Below are 15,041 nucleotides of genomic sequence, written 5' to 3'. Positions count from 1 at the left end.
CTCCGCTCTCCTCTCGAGTCGCGACGCGGGTCTCTTGGAGCCCCCTGAGCGGCCTCAAGGGAGTCCAGCCTCCTCTTCCGTTTGGAGAGAGGACCCGGGATTGCTCTCCAGGCCATGCAGGAAAAGAAGGCCCTCAGCTCGCGAGGACGGGGGCGTCTCAGGGGTTTCCTCGAGCTGCGGCGCCCGTGGGGGTTTTCTCCCGAAGCACGACGAGGATCTCAGGGAGCCTCTCGTGCGGCGCCAGGGAAGTCAGGTCTCCATGCACGTGGCGAGGGGGAGCGCGTCCTGGCACTCCAGTCACGGGAGGGGACTAGGGCCTCGAGACGCGTTGAAGAAGGACTCTCGAGGTCTTTCTCGGGGGGCGGCGGGAAACCCTCGTGTCCCTCGCCTTCTGCCGGGGACCTTAGGGAACTTCCCAGGGTGCCTCTGAGAGGCGAGGGATCCTGTGGAGGTGGCGGGGCCCCTCGGGACTCCGCTGGGTCTGGCGCAACGGAAGAGGGCCTCACCTCGAGGGGAGGCAGGAACCTCAGGCTTCCTCTCCGTTTCGGACTCCGACCGCAGGGTCCCTGCAGAGTTGGGACAGGAGAGTCAGGCCTCGTCTTGTCTGAGGAAGGGAACCCCGCTGGCCTCTCGAGTTGCTCAGGGGGTCTCAGGCCCCTCGTCGAGCTGTGTGTGGAACCCGCGGGTCTTTGCGGACGATGCACGGGGGTGGCAGTGCCCCTTCGTGTTGTGCATTCCCCCCCCAGGGTTGCCTTCGAAGAGGGGTCCGGGCCTCGGGTCCTTCTCAAGGGCGGACCGGGGAATCGGGGGCGTTCGGCATGTGGCCCCACCCACGTGGCTCGTCTCGAATTTCCTCGTGAGACCGGCCTCCTCCTGAGGTGCGCCGGGAAGGCCGGGAACCCCTTCCAGACCACGCAGGGGAATCGCCTCTCCTGTCGCGATCAGGAGGGGAGAAGGGGCTCAGAGGAAGCGGTGCCGGGACCCTCGGTGTTCCCCTCGAGGGAACCCGGCGTGTCGGGGGACTTTTGGGGGTCGCAGGAAGGCTGTCAGGGACCGTTTCGCCCTTCAGGGCGGAACAGGGGACTTCCCTTGAGACGCCGTGGCGGGCAAGGGCCTCATCTTGCCAAGAGGTGGGAACCACGTGGTTTTTCTCGAGTTGCGGCGGGATTCTCGAGTTACGACGGGGATCTCAGCCTTCCCCTTGGGTTGGCCCTGGGAAGCCCAATCTTCCCCTCGGGTTGCGAGGGAAAGCTGGGGGTTGCGCTCGAGTCACCGCAGGGCCGAAGAGACCTCACCTAGGCGTGTGTCCGGGACCTAATATTCCTCTCCAGGGAAGGCAGGGATCTCGGGGTTGCATTCCAGGCTCCCCCGGGGAGTCAGGCCTCGTCTCGAGGGGAAGCCAAGGACTCCACTCTCCTCTCGAGTCGCGACGCGGGTCTCTTGGAGTCCCCTGAGCGGCCTCAAGGGAGTCCAGCCTCCTCTTCCGTTTGGAGAGAGGACCCGGGATTGCTCTCCAGGCCATGCAGGAAAAGAAGGCCCTCAGCTCGCGAGGACGGGGGTGTCTCAGGGGTTTCCTCGAGCTGTGGCGCCCGTGGGGGTTTTCTCCCGAGGCACGACGAGGACCTCAGGGAGCCTCTAGTGCGGCGCCAGGGAAGTCAGGTCTCCATGCGCGTGGCGAGGGGGAGCGCGTCCTGGCTCTCGAGTCACGGGAGGGGACTAGGGCCTCGAGACGCGTTGAAGAAGGACTCTCGAGGTCTTTCTCGGGGGGGCGGCGGGAAACCCTCGTGTCCCTCGCCTTCTGCCGGGGACCTTAGGGAACTTCCCAGGGTGCCTCTGAGAGGTGAGGGATCCTGTGGAGGTGGCGGGGCCCCTCGGGACTCCGCTGGGTCTGGCGCAACGGAAGAGGGCCTCACCTCGAGGGGAGGCAGGAACGTCAGGCTTCCTCTCCGTTTCGGACTCCGACCGCAGGGTCCCTGCATAATTGGGACAGGAGAGTCAGGCCTCGTCTTGTCTGAGGAAGGGAACCCCGCTGGCCTCTCGACATGCTCAGGGGGTCTCAGGCCCCTCGTCGAGCTGTGTGTGGAACCCGCGGGTTTTTGCGGACGATGCACGGGGGTGGCAGTGCCCCTTCGTGTTGTGCCTTCCCCCCCCCAGGGTTGCCTTCGAAGAGGGGTCCGGGCCTCGGGTCCTTCTCAAGGACGGACCGGGGAATCGGGGGCGTTCGGCATGTGGCCCCACCCACGTGGCTCGTCTCGAATTTCCTCGTGAGACCGGCCTCATCCTGAGGTGCGCCGGGAAGGCCGGGAACCCCTTCCAGACCACGCAGGGGAATCGCCTCTCCTGTCGCGGTCAGGAGGGGAGAAGGGGCTCAGAGGAAGCGGTGCCAGGACCCTCGGTGTTCCCCTCGAGGGAACCCGGCGTGTCGGGGGACTTTTGGGGGTCGCAGGAAGGCTGTCAGGGACCGTTTCGCCCTTCAGGGCGGAACAGGGGACTTCCCTTGAGACGCCGTGGCGGGCAAGGGCCTCATCTTGCCAAGAGGTGGGAACCACGTTGTTTTTCTCGAATTGCGGCGGGATTCTCGAGTTACGACGGGGATCTCAGCCTTCCCCTTGGGTTGGCCCTGGGAAGCCCAATCTTCCCCTCGGGTTGCGAGGGAAAGCTGGGGGTTGCGCTCGAGTCACCGCAGGGCCGAAGAGACCTCACCTAGGCGTGTGTCCGGGACCTAATATTCCTCTCCAGGGAAGGCAGGGATCTCGGGGTTGCATTCCAGGCTCCCCCGGGGAGTCAGGCCTCGTCTCGAGGGGAAGCCAAGGACTCCACTCTCCTCTCGAGTCGCGACGCAGGTCTCTTGGAGTCCCCTGAGCGGCCTCAAGGGAGTCCAGCCTCCTCTTCCGTTTGGAGAGAGGACCCGGGATTGCTCTCCAGGCCATGCAGGAAAAGAAGGCCCTCAGCTCGCGAGGACGGGGGTGTCTCAGGGGTTTCCTCGAGCTGTGGCGCCCGTGGGGGTTTTCTCCCGAGGCACGACGAGGACCTCAGGGAGCCTCTCGTGCGGCGCCAAGGAAGTCAGGTCTCCATGCGCGTGGCGAGGGGGAGCGCGTCCTGGCTCTCGAGTCACGGGAGGGGACTAGGGCCTCGAGACGCATTGAAGAAGGACTCTCGAGGTCTTTCTCGGGGGGCGGCGGGAAACCCTCGTGTCCCTCGCCTTCTGCCGGGGACCTTAGGGAACTTCCCAGGGTGCCTCTGAGAGGCGAGGGATCCTGTGGAGGTGGCGGGGCCCCTCGGGACTCCGCTGGGTCTGGCGCAACGGAAGAGGGCCTCACCTCGAGGGGAGGCAGGAACCTCAGGCTTCCTCTCCGTTTCGGACTCCGACCGCAGGGTCCCTGCAGAGTTGGGACAGGAGAGTCAGGCCTCGTCTTGTCTGAGGAATGGAACCCCGCTGGCCTCTCGAGTTGCTCAGGGGGTCTCAGGCCCCTCGTCGAGCTGTGTGTGGAACCCGCGGGTCTTTGCGGACGATGCACGGGGGTGGCAGTGCCCCTTCGTGTTGTGCATTCCCCCCCCAGGGTTGCCTTCGAAGAGGGGTCCGGGCCTCGGGTCCTTCTCAAGGGCGGACCGGGGAATCGGGGGCGTTCGGCATGTGGCCCCACCCACGTGGCTCGTCTCGAATTTCCTCGTGAGACCGGCCTCCTCCTGAGGTGCGCCGGGAAGGCCGGGAACCCCTTCCAGACCACGCAGGGGAATCGCCTCTCCTGTCGCGATCAGGAGGGGAGAAGGGGCTCAGAGGAAGCGGTGCCGGGACCCTCGGTGTTCCCCTCGAGGGAACCCGGCGTGTCGGGGGACTTTTGGGGGTCGCAGGAAGGCTGTCAGGGACCGTTTCGCCCTTCAGGGCGGAACAGGGGACTTACCTTGAGAGGCCGTGGCGGGCAAGGGCCTCCTCTTGCCAAGAGGTGGGAACCACGTGGTTTTTCTCGAGTTGCGGCGGGATTCTCGAGTTATGACGGGGATCTCAGCCTTCCCCTTGGGTTGGCCCTGGGAAGCCCAATCTTCCCCTCGGGTTGCGAGGGAAAGCTGGGGGTCGCGCTCGAGTCACTGCAGGGCCGAAGAGACCTCACCTAGGCGTGTGTCCGGGACCTAATTTTCCACTCCAGGGAAGGCAGGTATCTCGGGGTTGCATTCCAGGCTCCCCCGGGGAGTCAGGCCTCGTCTCGAGGGGAAGCCAAGGACTCCGCTCTCCTCTCGAGTCGCGACGCGGGTCTCTTGGAGCCCCCTGAGCGGCCTCAAGGGAGTCCAGCCTCCTCTTCCGTTTGGAGAGAGGACCCGGGATTGCTCTCCAGGCCATGCAGGAAAAGAAGGCCCTCAGCTCGCGAGGACGGGGGCGTCTCAGGGGTTTCCTCGAGCTGCGGCGCCCGTGGGGGTTTTCTCCCGAGGCACGACGAGGATCTCAGGCAGCCTCTCGTGCGGCGCCAGGGAAGTCAGGTCTCCATGCGCGTGGCGAGGGGGAGCGCGTCCTGGCTCTCGAGTCACGGGAGGGGACTAGGGCCTCGAGACGCGTTGAAGAAGGACTCTCGAGGTCTTTCTCGGGGGGCGGCGGGAAACCCTCGTGTCCCTCGCCTTCTGCCGGGGACCTTAGGGAACTTGCCAGGGTGCCTCTGAAAGGCGAGGGATCCTGTGGAGGTGGCGGGGCCCCTCGGGACTCCGCTGGGTCTGGCGAAACGGAAGAGGGCCTCACCTCGAGGGGAGGCAGGAACCTCAGGCTTCCCCTCCGTTTCGGACTCCGACCGCAGGGTCCCTGCAGAGCTGGGACAGGAGAGTCAGGCCTCGTCTTGTCTGAGGAAGGGAACCCCGCTGGCCTCTCGAGTTGCTCAGGGGGTCTCAGGCCCCTCATCGAGCTGTGTGTGGAACCCGGGGGTCTTTGCGGACGATGCACGGGGGTGGCAGTGCCCCTTCGTGTTGTGCCTTCCCCCCCAGGGTTGCCTTCGAAGAGGGGTCCGGGCCTCGGGTTCTTATGAAGAGCGGACCGGGATATCGGGGTCGTTCAGCATTTGGCACCACCCACGTGGGTTGTCTCGAATTTCCTCATGAAACCGGCCTCATCCTGAAGTGTGCCGCGAAGGTCATGAAACTCTTCCAGACAAAGCAGAGGAATCGACCCTCCTGTGGCGTTCAGGAAGGGAGAAGTGGCTCAGATGAAGTGCTGCTGGGAACCTCAGTGTTTCCCTCAAGTGAGACAGGTATGTCGGGTAACTTTTGGGGTCGCATAAAGCGTTCCAAGTACCGTTTCGCTCTTCAAAATGGAACGTTGGACTTCTCTTGGGGTGCTCCAGCGGGCATGGGCCTCATCTTGGAATGACTGCGGAACCACTTGGTTTTTCTCGAGTTGCGGTGGGATATTTGAGTTACCACAGGGAATTCATGCTTCCTCTTGTGTTGGCCCACAAAAGTCTTATCTTCCATTTGAGATTCGAGGAAGATCTGGAGGTGCGCTCTAGTCACTGAAGGCAAAAGAGACCCCACCAAGTATTGTGTGCAGGACCTAATGTTCATGTCAAGGCTCGACAGAAATCTCGGGGTTGCATTCCAGACTCACCTTGGAGTCAGGCCTCGTCTCGAGGGGAAGCAAAGGACTCTGCTCTCCTCTCGAGTCGGACGGGTATGTCTTGGAGCCCACTGAGTGGCTTAAAGGGAGTCAAACCTCCTCTGGTGCTTGGAGGGAAGACACGGGATTGCTCTCCAGGGAATGCATGAAATGAAGGCCCTCATCTCCCGATGACTGGGGCGTCTCGTAGGTTTTCTCGAGCTGTGGCGCTAGTGTGGGGTTTCTCACGAAGTAAGACTGGGAGCTCAGTGAGCCTCTCACGTGGTGCCAGGGCAGTCAGGTCTCTATGCACGTGGTGAGAGGGAGCCCGTCATTGTTCTCGAGTCATGGTAGGGGAATTGGACCTGAAGACGTGTTAAAGAAGGACTCTCGAGGTCTTTCTTGGGTTGCAGTAGGAAACCCTGGGTTCCATCGACTTGTGCCAGTGACCTCAGGAAGCTTCTCAGCGTGCCTCTGAGAAGTCAGGGTCACTGTGGAGTTGGGAGGGGCCTCTCGGAACTGCACTGGGTTTGGTGCAATGGAAGAGGGCCTCATGACAAGTTGAGGCAGGAACCTCAGGGTTCCTCTCCTGGCTTCGAATGCGCCGGATCTGACTCGGATCCCAGAGTCCCTGCAGAGTTGGGACAGGAGAGTCAGGCCTCGTCTTGTGTGGAGGAATGGAACTCCGCTTGACTCTCGCGTTGTTCATGGGGTGACAGGCCACTTGTCGATTTGTATGTGGAACTTGCTGGTTTTTCTGGACGATGCACCGGGGTGTCACTGCCCCTTCGTGTTGTGCCTTGATCCACAGGATTGCCTTCGAGTTGGGTTCTGCCATCGGGTTCTTATCAAGAGCGGACCAGGGAATTGGGGTCTTTTGGCATGCCGCACCACCCACGAGGCTATGTCTCAAATTTCCTCGTGAGACTGGCCTCATCTTGATGTGCGCCAGGAAGGTCGGGAATGCCTTCCAGACAAAGCAGAGGAATCGAACCTCCTGTCGCGATCAAGAGGGGAGAAGAGTCTCAGATGAAGTGGTGCCGGGAACCTCGGTGTTCTCCTCAAGTGAGAATGGTATGTCGGGGAACTTTTGGGGTCGCATCAAGGGTTCCAAGTAACTTTTCGCTCTTCAATACGGAACGTGGGACTTCTCTTGAGACGCTGTAGCGGGCAAGGGCCTCATCTTTCGATGACGGGGGAACCACGTGGTTTTTCTTGAGTTGCGGCGGGATTCTCGAGTTAAGATGGGGAATTCAGGCTTCCTGTTCAACTGGCCCAGGGAAGTCCAGTTTTCATTCGAATTGCGAGTTAGAACTGGGGATTGCTCTCGAGACACTGCAGGGCCAAATAGACCTCATCTAGGCTTGTGTCCAGGACCTAATGTTCCTCTTCTGGGGCGACAGAGATCTCGGCATTGCATTCTCGACTCACCCGGGGAATCAGCCCTCATCTCGAGGGGAAGCCAAGGACACCGCTCTCCTGTCAAGTCGCGACGGGTATATCTTGGAGCTCACTGTGTGGCCTAAAATGAGTCAAGCCTCCTGTGGAGTTTGGAGAGAGGACTCAGGATTGCTCTCCAGGCCATACAGCAAAAGGCCCTCATCTCGTGAGGACTGGGGCGTCTCGTGGGTATTCTCGAGCTGCGGCTCCAGTGTGGTGTTGCTCACGAGGTATAATGGGGAGCTCAGGGAGCCTCTCCTGTGGCACCAGGGAAGTCAGGTTTCTATGCGCGTGGCTAGGGGGAGCGCGTCATTGCTCTCGAGTCATGGTAGGGGAATCGCACCTCAAGACGTGTTGAAGAAGGACTCTCGAGGTCTTTTACGGGTTGGGGCAGGAAACCCTTGGTTCCCTCGACTTGTGCCGGTGATCTCAGGAAGGTCTAAGGGTGCCTCTGAGAAGTCAGGGATACTGTGCAGTTGGGAGGGGTCTCTCGGGACTCCACTGGGTTCGGTGCAATGGAAGAGGGCCTCATCTCGAGTGGAGGCAGGAAACTCATGTTTCCTCTCCTGACTTCCCCTGGGCCAGATCTGACTCGGATCGCAGTTTCGCTGCAGAGTTCGAACAGGAGAGTCAGGCCTCGTCTTGTGTGGAGGAATGGAACTCTGCTTGCCTCTCCAGTTGTTCACGGGGTGACAGGTCACTTCTCGAGCTGTGTGTGGTACCTGCGGGTTTCTCCGGACGATACCCGGGGGTGTCAGTGCCCCTTCCTGTTGTGCCTTCATCAAAAGGGTTATCTTCAAAGAGGTGTCCGGGCATTGGGATCTTATCAAGAGCGAACCGGGAAATCGGGGTCTTTCGGCATGTGTCACCATCCACGAGGCTATGTCTCGAATATCCTCGTGAGACCGGCCTCATCCTGAGATGCACCGGGAAAGGCGGGAACCCCTTCAAGACAAAACAGGGGAATCGACCCTCCTGTCGCGATCAGGAGGGGAGAAGGGGCCCAGATGTAGTGGTGCCGGGAACCTCGGTGTTCTCCTCGAGTCAGACCAGTGTGTCGAGGAACTTTTGAGGTCGCATCAAGGGGGCCAATACCGTTTCGCACTTCAAGACGGAACGTGGGACTTCTCTTGAGACGCTGTAGGGGGCAAGGGCCTCATATTGCGATGACGGGGGAACCACGTAGCGTTTCTCGAGTTGTGGCGGGATTCTCGAGTTTCGACGGGGAATACAGTCTTCCTCATGTGTTGGCCCAGGGAAGTCCTATCTTCCTTTCGAGTTTCAAGGGAGAGCTGGGGATTGCCCTCGAGTCACTGCAGGGCAAAATAGACCTCATCTAGGCTTGTGTCCAGGACTTAATGTTCATCCCTAGGGGCGACAGGGATCTCGGGCTTGCATACCAGACTCACCCGGGGAATCAGGCCTCGTCTCGAGGGGAAGCAAAGAACTCCGCTGTCCTTTTGAGTCCCGATGGGTATCTCTTGGAGCCCACTGTGTGCCCTAAAGGGAGTCAAGCCTCCTGTGCTGTTTGGATAGAGGACTCGGGATTCCTCTCCAGGCCATGCAGGAAAAGAAGGCCCTCATCTCGCGATGACGGCGGCGTCTTGTGGGTTTTCTAGACTGCCGCGCTAGTGCCGGGTTTCTGACGAGGTATGAGAGGGAGCTCAGGAAGCCTCTCGTGTGGCGCCAGGGAAGTCAGGTCCCCATGAGATGGCTAGGGGGAGTTCGTCATTGCTCTCGAGTCATGGTAGGGTAATCGGGCCTCAAGACAGGTTGAAGAAGGACTCTCGAGGTCTTTCTCGGGTCACTGCATAAAACCCAGGGTTCCCTTGACTTGTGCCTGCGACCTCAGGGAGCTTCTCAGAGTGCCTCTGAGAAGTCAGGGATACTGTGCAGTTTGGAGGGGCCTCTCGAGACTCCTCTGCATTTGGTGGAATGTAAGAGGGACTCATCTCGAGTTGAAGCAGGAACCTCAGTGTTCCTCTCCATTTCGGACTCAGATCGCAAGGTCCCTGCATGTTGGTACAGGAGAGTCAGGCCTCGTCTTTTCTGGAGGATGGGACTCCTCTTGCCTCTCGAGTTGTTCTCGAGGTGACAGGCCACTTGTCGAGCTGTGTGTGTAACCTGCCCGTTTTTCCGGATGATGCACAGGTGTGTTAATGCCCCTTCGTGTTGTACCTTCATACTCAAGGCTGCCTTCCAAGAGGTTTCCGAGCATCGGATTCTTATCAAGAGCGGACCGGGAAATTGGAGTCTTTCGGCAAGTGGCATCACCCACAAAGCTACGTATCGAATTTCCCCATGAGACCGGCCTCATCCTGAGTTGTGCAGGGAAGGTCGGGCCCCCTTGCAGACAAAGCAGGGGAATCGACCCACCGGTCATGATCAGGAGGGGAGAAGGGGCTTAAATGAAGTGGTGCCGGGAACCTCGGTGTTCCCCTTGAGTGAGACCGGCGTGTTGGGGGACTTTTGGGGTCGCATCAAGGGTGCCAAGTACCGTTTCGCATTTCAAGACGGAACCTGGGACATCTTTTGAAACGCTGTAGCGGGCAAGGGCCTCATCTTGCGATGACGGGAGAACCACGTGGTTTTGCTCGAGTTGCGGCGGGATTCTCGAGTTATGACCGGGAATTTAGGCTTCCTCTTGTTGGCCTTGAAATCCAATCTTCCATTCGGGTTGCGAGGGGGAGCTGGGGATTGCGCTAGAGTCACTGCAGGGCAAAAGAGACCTAATCTAGGCTTGTGTCCAGGATCTAACGTTGCTCTCCAGGGGCGACAGGGATCTCGGGTTTGCATTCCAGACTCATCCAGGGAGTCAGTTCTCACCTCGAGGGTAAGCAAAGAATTCCGCTGTCATCTCGAGTCGCGATGGGTATCTCTTGGAGCCCAATGTGTGTACTAAAGGGAGTCAAGCCTCCTGTGGAGTTTGGAGAGAGGACTCGGGATTGGACTCCAGGCCATGCAGGAAAAGAAGGCCCTCATCTCAAGATGACGGTGACGTCTCGTGGGTTTTCTCGAGCTGCGGCGCCAGTGTGGGGTGTCTCATGAAGTACCACAGGGATTTCAGGGAGCCTCTTGTGTGGCGTCAGGAAAATCCAGTATTCCATTCGAGTTGCAAGTTAGAACTGGGGATTGCTCTCCAGTCACTGCAGGGCAAAATAGACCTCATCTACGCTTGTGTCCAGGACCTAGTGTTCCACTACTGGGCCGACAGGGATCTCAGGGTTGCATTCTCGACTCACCCGGAGAGTCAGGCCTCGTCTTGAGGGGAAAAAAAGGACTCCGCTCTCCTGTCGAGTCGCGATGGGTATCTCTTGGAGCCCACTGTGTGGCGTAAAGGGAGTGAAGCCTCCTATGGAGTTTGGAGAGATGACTCGGGATTGTTTTCCTGGCCATGCAGGAAAAAAGGCCCTCATTTCGCGATGACGGGGGCATCTCGTGGGTTTTCTCCAGCTGCGGCGCCAGTATCAGATTTCTCACGAGGTATGACGGGGAGCTCAGAGAGCCTCTCGTGTGGTGCTAGGGACGTCAGGTCTCCGTGCGTGTGGTGAAGGGGAGTGCGTGATTTCTCTCGAGTCATAGTAGGCGAATCGGGCCTCAAGACGCATTGAAGAAGGACTCTCGAGGTCTTTCTCGGGTTGCGGCAGGGAACCCTGGGTTCCCTCGACTTGTGTCGGTGACCTCAGGTAACTTCTCAGGGTGCCTCTGAGAAGTCAGGGACACTGTGGATTTGGGAGGGGCCTTTCGTTACTCAACTGGGTTTGGTGCAATCGAAGAGGGCCTCATCTCGAATGGAGGCAGGAACCTCAGGGGTCCTCTCCATTTCTGACTCGGGTCGCAGAGTACCTGCCGAGTACGGACAAGAGAGTCACGCCTCGTCTTCTGTGGAGGAATGGATTTCCCCTTGCCTTTCGAGTTGTTCACGGAGTGACAGGCCACTTGTTGAGCTGTGTGTGGAACCTGCGGGTTTTTCCGGACGATGCACGGGGGTGTCAGTGCCCCTTCGTGTTGTGCCTTCATCCACAGGGTTGCCTTCAAAGAGGTTTCCGGGCATCGGGTTTTTTTCAAGAGCGTACCGGAAAATTGGGGTCTTTCAGCATGTGGTACCACCCACGAGGCTACGTCTCGAATTTCCTCAGGAGACCAGCCTTATCCTGAGATTCGCCGGGATGGTAGGGAACCCTTGCAGACAAAGCAGGGGAATCGACCCACCGGTCGCGATCAGAAGGGGAGAAGGGGCTCAGATGAAGTGGTGCCGGGAACCTCGGTGGTCCCCTCGAGTGAGACCGGTATGTCACGGCACTTTTGAGGTCGCATCAAGGGTGCCAAGTACAGTTTCGCACTTCAAGACGGAACGTGGGAATTCTCTGGAGATGCTCTAGCGGGCAAGGGCCTCATATAGCGATGACGAGGGAAACACGTGGTTTTCTCGAGTTGCGGCGGGATTCTCGAGTTACGACGGGGAATTCAGGCTTCCTCTTGTGTTGGCCCAGGAAGTCCAATCTTCCATTCAACTTCTCAGAGAGAGCTGTGGGTTGCTCTCGAGTCACTTCAGGGCAAAGAGTCCTCATCTAGGCTTGGGTCCAGGACGTAGTATTGCTCTCCAAGGGCAACAGGGATATCGGGGTCGCATTCCAGTCTCACCCGGTGGGTCACGCCTCGTCTCGAGTGGAAGCAAAGGACTCCACTATCCTCTAGAGTCGCGACGTGTAACTCTTGGAGCCCAATGAGTGGCCTAAAGGGAGTCAAGCGTCCTGTGTAGCTTGGACAGAAGGTTCACGCTTGATCTGCATACCATTCAGTAAAAGATGGCCCTCCTCTCGTGATGACGGGAGCGTCTCATGGGTTTTCTCGAGCTGCGGCGCCAGTGTGGGGTTTCTCACGAGATATGATGGGGAGCTCAGGGAGCCTCTCGTGCGGCGCCAGAGAAGTCAGGCCTCCATGCGTGTGGCCAGGCAGATCGTGTCATTGCTCTGGAGTCATGGGAGGGACTAGGGCCTCCAGACGCATTTAAGAAGGACTCTCGAGGTCTTTTTTGGGTTGGGGCGGGAAACACTCGTTTCCCTCGACCTCTACCGGGGACCTTAGGGAACTTCCCAGGTGCCTCTGAGAGGTGAGGGATACTGAGGAGTTAGAGGGGCCTCTCGGGACTCCACTAGGTTTGACGAAATGAAAGAGGGCCTCATCTCGATTGGAGGCAGGAACCTCAGGTTTCCTCTCCATTTCTGACTCTGACCGCAGGGTCCCTGCAGGGTTGGGACAGGAGAGTCAGGCCTCGTCTTGTCTGAGTAATGGAACTCTGCTTGCCTCTCGAGTCGTTTAGTGGGTCTCAGGCCCCTTGTCGAGCTGTGTGTGGAACCTGCGGGTGTTTCCAGAAGATGCACGGGAGTGTCATTGCCCCTTGATTTGGTGCCTTCCCCCACAGGGTTGCCTTCAAAGAGGTGTCCGGGCATCAGGTTCATTTCAAGAGCGGACCGGGAAATCGGGGTCGTTCGACATGTGGCACCACCCACGTGGCTCATCTCGAATTTCCTCGTGAGACCAGCATCATCCTGAGGTGCGCCGGGAAGGCCGGGAACACCTTCCACACAAAGAAGGGGAATCGACTCTCCTGTCGCGATCAGGAGGGGAGATGGGGCTCAGATGAAGTGGGGCCGGGACTCTAGGTGTTCCACTCGAGGGAACCCGGCGTTTCAGGGAACTTTAGGGGTCGCATCAAGGGAGTCAAGTACCGTTTCCCACTTCAGGACGGAACATGGGACTTCCCTGGAGACGCTGTAGCGGGCAAGGGCCTCATCCTGTGAAGACGTTGGAACCACGTCGTTTTTCTCGAGTTGCATCGGGATTCTCAAAAACGACAGGAATTTCAGGCTTCCTCTTGGGTTGGCCCTGGGAAGCCCAATCTTCAATTCGAGTTGCGATGGAAAGCTGGGGGTTCTGCTCGAGTCACTACAGGGCCAAAGAGACCTCATCGAGGCGTGTGTCCAGGACCTAATATTCCTCTCAAGGGAAGACAGGGATCACGGTTTTCCATTCCAGACTCCCCCGGGGGGTCAGGACTCGCCTGGAGGGGAAGCAAAGGACTCCGCTTTCCTCTCAAGTCGCGACACGGATCTCTTGGAGCCCACTGAGTGGACTCAAGGGTGTCGAGCCTCCTCTTCAGTTTGGAGAGAGGACTCGGGATTGCTCTCCAGGCCAGGCAGGAAAAGAAGGCCCTCATCTCGCGATGACGGGGGCGTCTCATGGGTTTCCTCAGGCTGCTGCGCCCATGGGGGTTTTCTCACGAGGCACGACGAGGACCTCAGGGAGCCTCTCGTGCGGCGCCAGGGAAGTCAGGTCTCCATGCGCATGGCGAGGGGGAGCTGGTCCTCACTCTCGAGTCATGGGAAATGGCTAGGTCCTCAAGAGTCGTTGAAGAAGGACTCTCGAGGTCTTTCTCGGGTTGCGGCGGGAAACCCTCGTTTCCCTCGACTTCTGCAGGGGACCTTAGGGAACTTCCCAGGATGCCTCTGAGAGGTGAGGGATGCTGTGTAGTTGGCAGGGCCTCTCGGGACTCTGCTGGGTTCGGTGCAATGAAAGAGGGCCTCATCTCGAGGGGTGGCAGGAACCTCAGGCTTCCTCTCGGTTTCGGACTCCGACTGCACGGTCTCTGCAGTGTTGGGACAGGAGAGTCATGCCTCGTCTTGTCTGAGGAATGGAATTCTGGTTGCCTCTCGAGTTGTTCCGGGAGTCTCAGGCCCCTTGTCGAGCTGTGTGTAGACCCTGCGGGTTTTTCCGGATGATGCACGGGGGTGTCAGTGCCCCTTCGTGTTGTGCCTTCACCCACAGGGTTGCCTTCAAAGAGGTGTCCGGGCATCGGGTTCTTATCAAGAGCGGACCGGAAAATCGGAGTCGTTCGGCACGTGGCACCTCACACACGTGGCTAGTCTCGAATTTCCTCCTGAGACCGGCCTCATCCTGAGGTGCGCCAGGAAGGCCGGGAACCCCTTCCAGACAAAGCAAGGGAATCGACTCTCCTGTCGCGATCAGGAGGGGAGAAGGGGCTCAGATGAAGTGGTGCCGGGACCCTCGGTGTTCCCCTCGAGGGAACCCAGCGTGTCGGGGAACTTTTGCGGTCGCATCAAGGGTGTCGAGTACCGTTTCGCCCTTCAGGGCGGAACATGGGTCTTCCCTGGAGACACCGGGAACTTCGGTGTTCCCCTGGAGTGAGACCGGTATGTTGGGGAACTTTGGGGTCGCATCAAGGGTGCCAAGTAGCATTTCGAACTTTAAGATAGAACGTGGGACTTCTCTTGAGACTCTAGCTGGCAAGGGCCTCATATTGCGATGAAGGGGGAACCACATGGTTTTTAAGACTTGAGGCTGAATTCTCGAATTACGATGGGAAATTTAGACTTCCTCTTGTGTTGACCGTGGGAAGACCAATCTTCCATTCAAATTGTGAGGGAGAGATGGAGGTTGCTCTCGAGTCACTGTAGGGCAAAATAGACCTCATCTAGGCTTGTGTCTAGGACATAATGTTCCACTCCAGGGGCGACAGGGATCTCGGGGTTGCATTCCAAACTCACCCTGGGAGTCAGGCCTCGTCTCCAGGGAAGCAAAGGACTCCGCTCTCCTCTCGAGTCGCACCGGGTATTTCTTGGACCCAACTGAGTGGCCTAAAGGGAGTCAATACTCCTGTGAAGTTTGGAGAGAGGACCAGGAATTGCTCTCCAGGTCAGGCAGGAAAAGAAGGCCCCCATCTCTCCTTGACGGGGGCATCTTGTGGTTTTTCTCGAACTGCGGCCCCAGTGTGGGTTTTCTCACGAGGTACGATGGGGTACTCAGGGAGCCTCTTGTGTGGTACTAGGGAAGTCAGTTTTCCTGCTTGTGGCGAGGGGAGCGCGTCCTTGCTCTGGAGTCATGGTAGGGGAATCGGGCATCAAGAGACGTTGAAAAAGGACTCTCCAAGTCTTTCTCGGGTTACTTCAGGAAACTCTGGGTTCCCTCGACTTGTGCCAGTGACCTCAGGTAGCTTCTCAGGGAGCCT

Source organism: Bubalus kerabau, unplaced genomic scaffold (genome assembly GCF_029407905.1).
Source record: "Bubalus kerabau isolate K-KA32 ecotype Philippines breed swamp buffalo unplaced genomic scaffold, PCC_UOA_SB_1v2 scaffold_26, whole genome shotgun sequence".
Taxonomy (NCBI): Eukaryota; Metazoa; Chordata; class Mammalia; order Artiodactyla; family Bovidae; genus Bubalus; species Bubalus kerabau.
The sequence above is the reverse complement of the archived record's forward strand: the minus strand, read 5'-3'. Positions refer to the sequence as shown.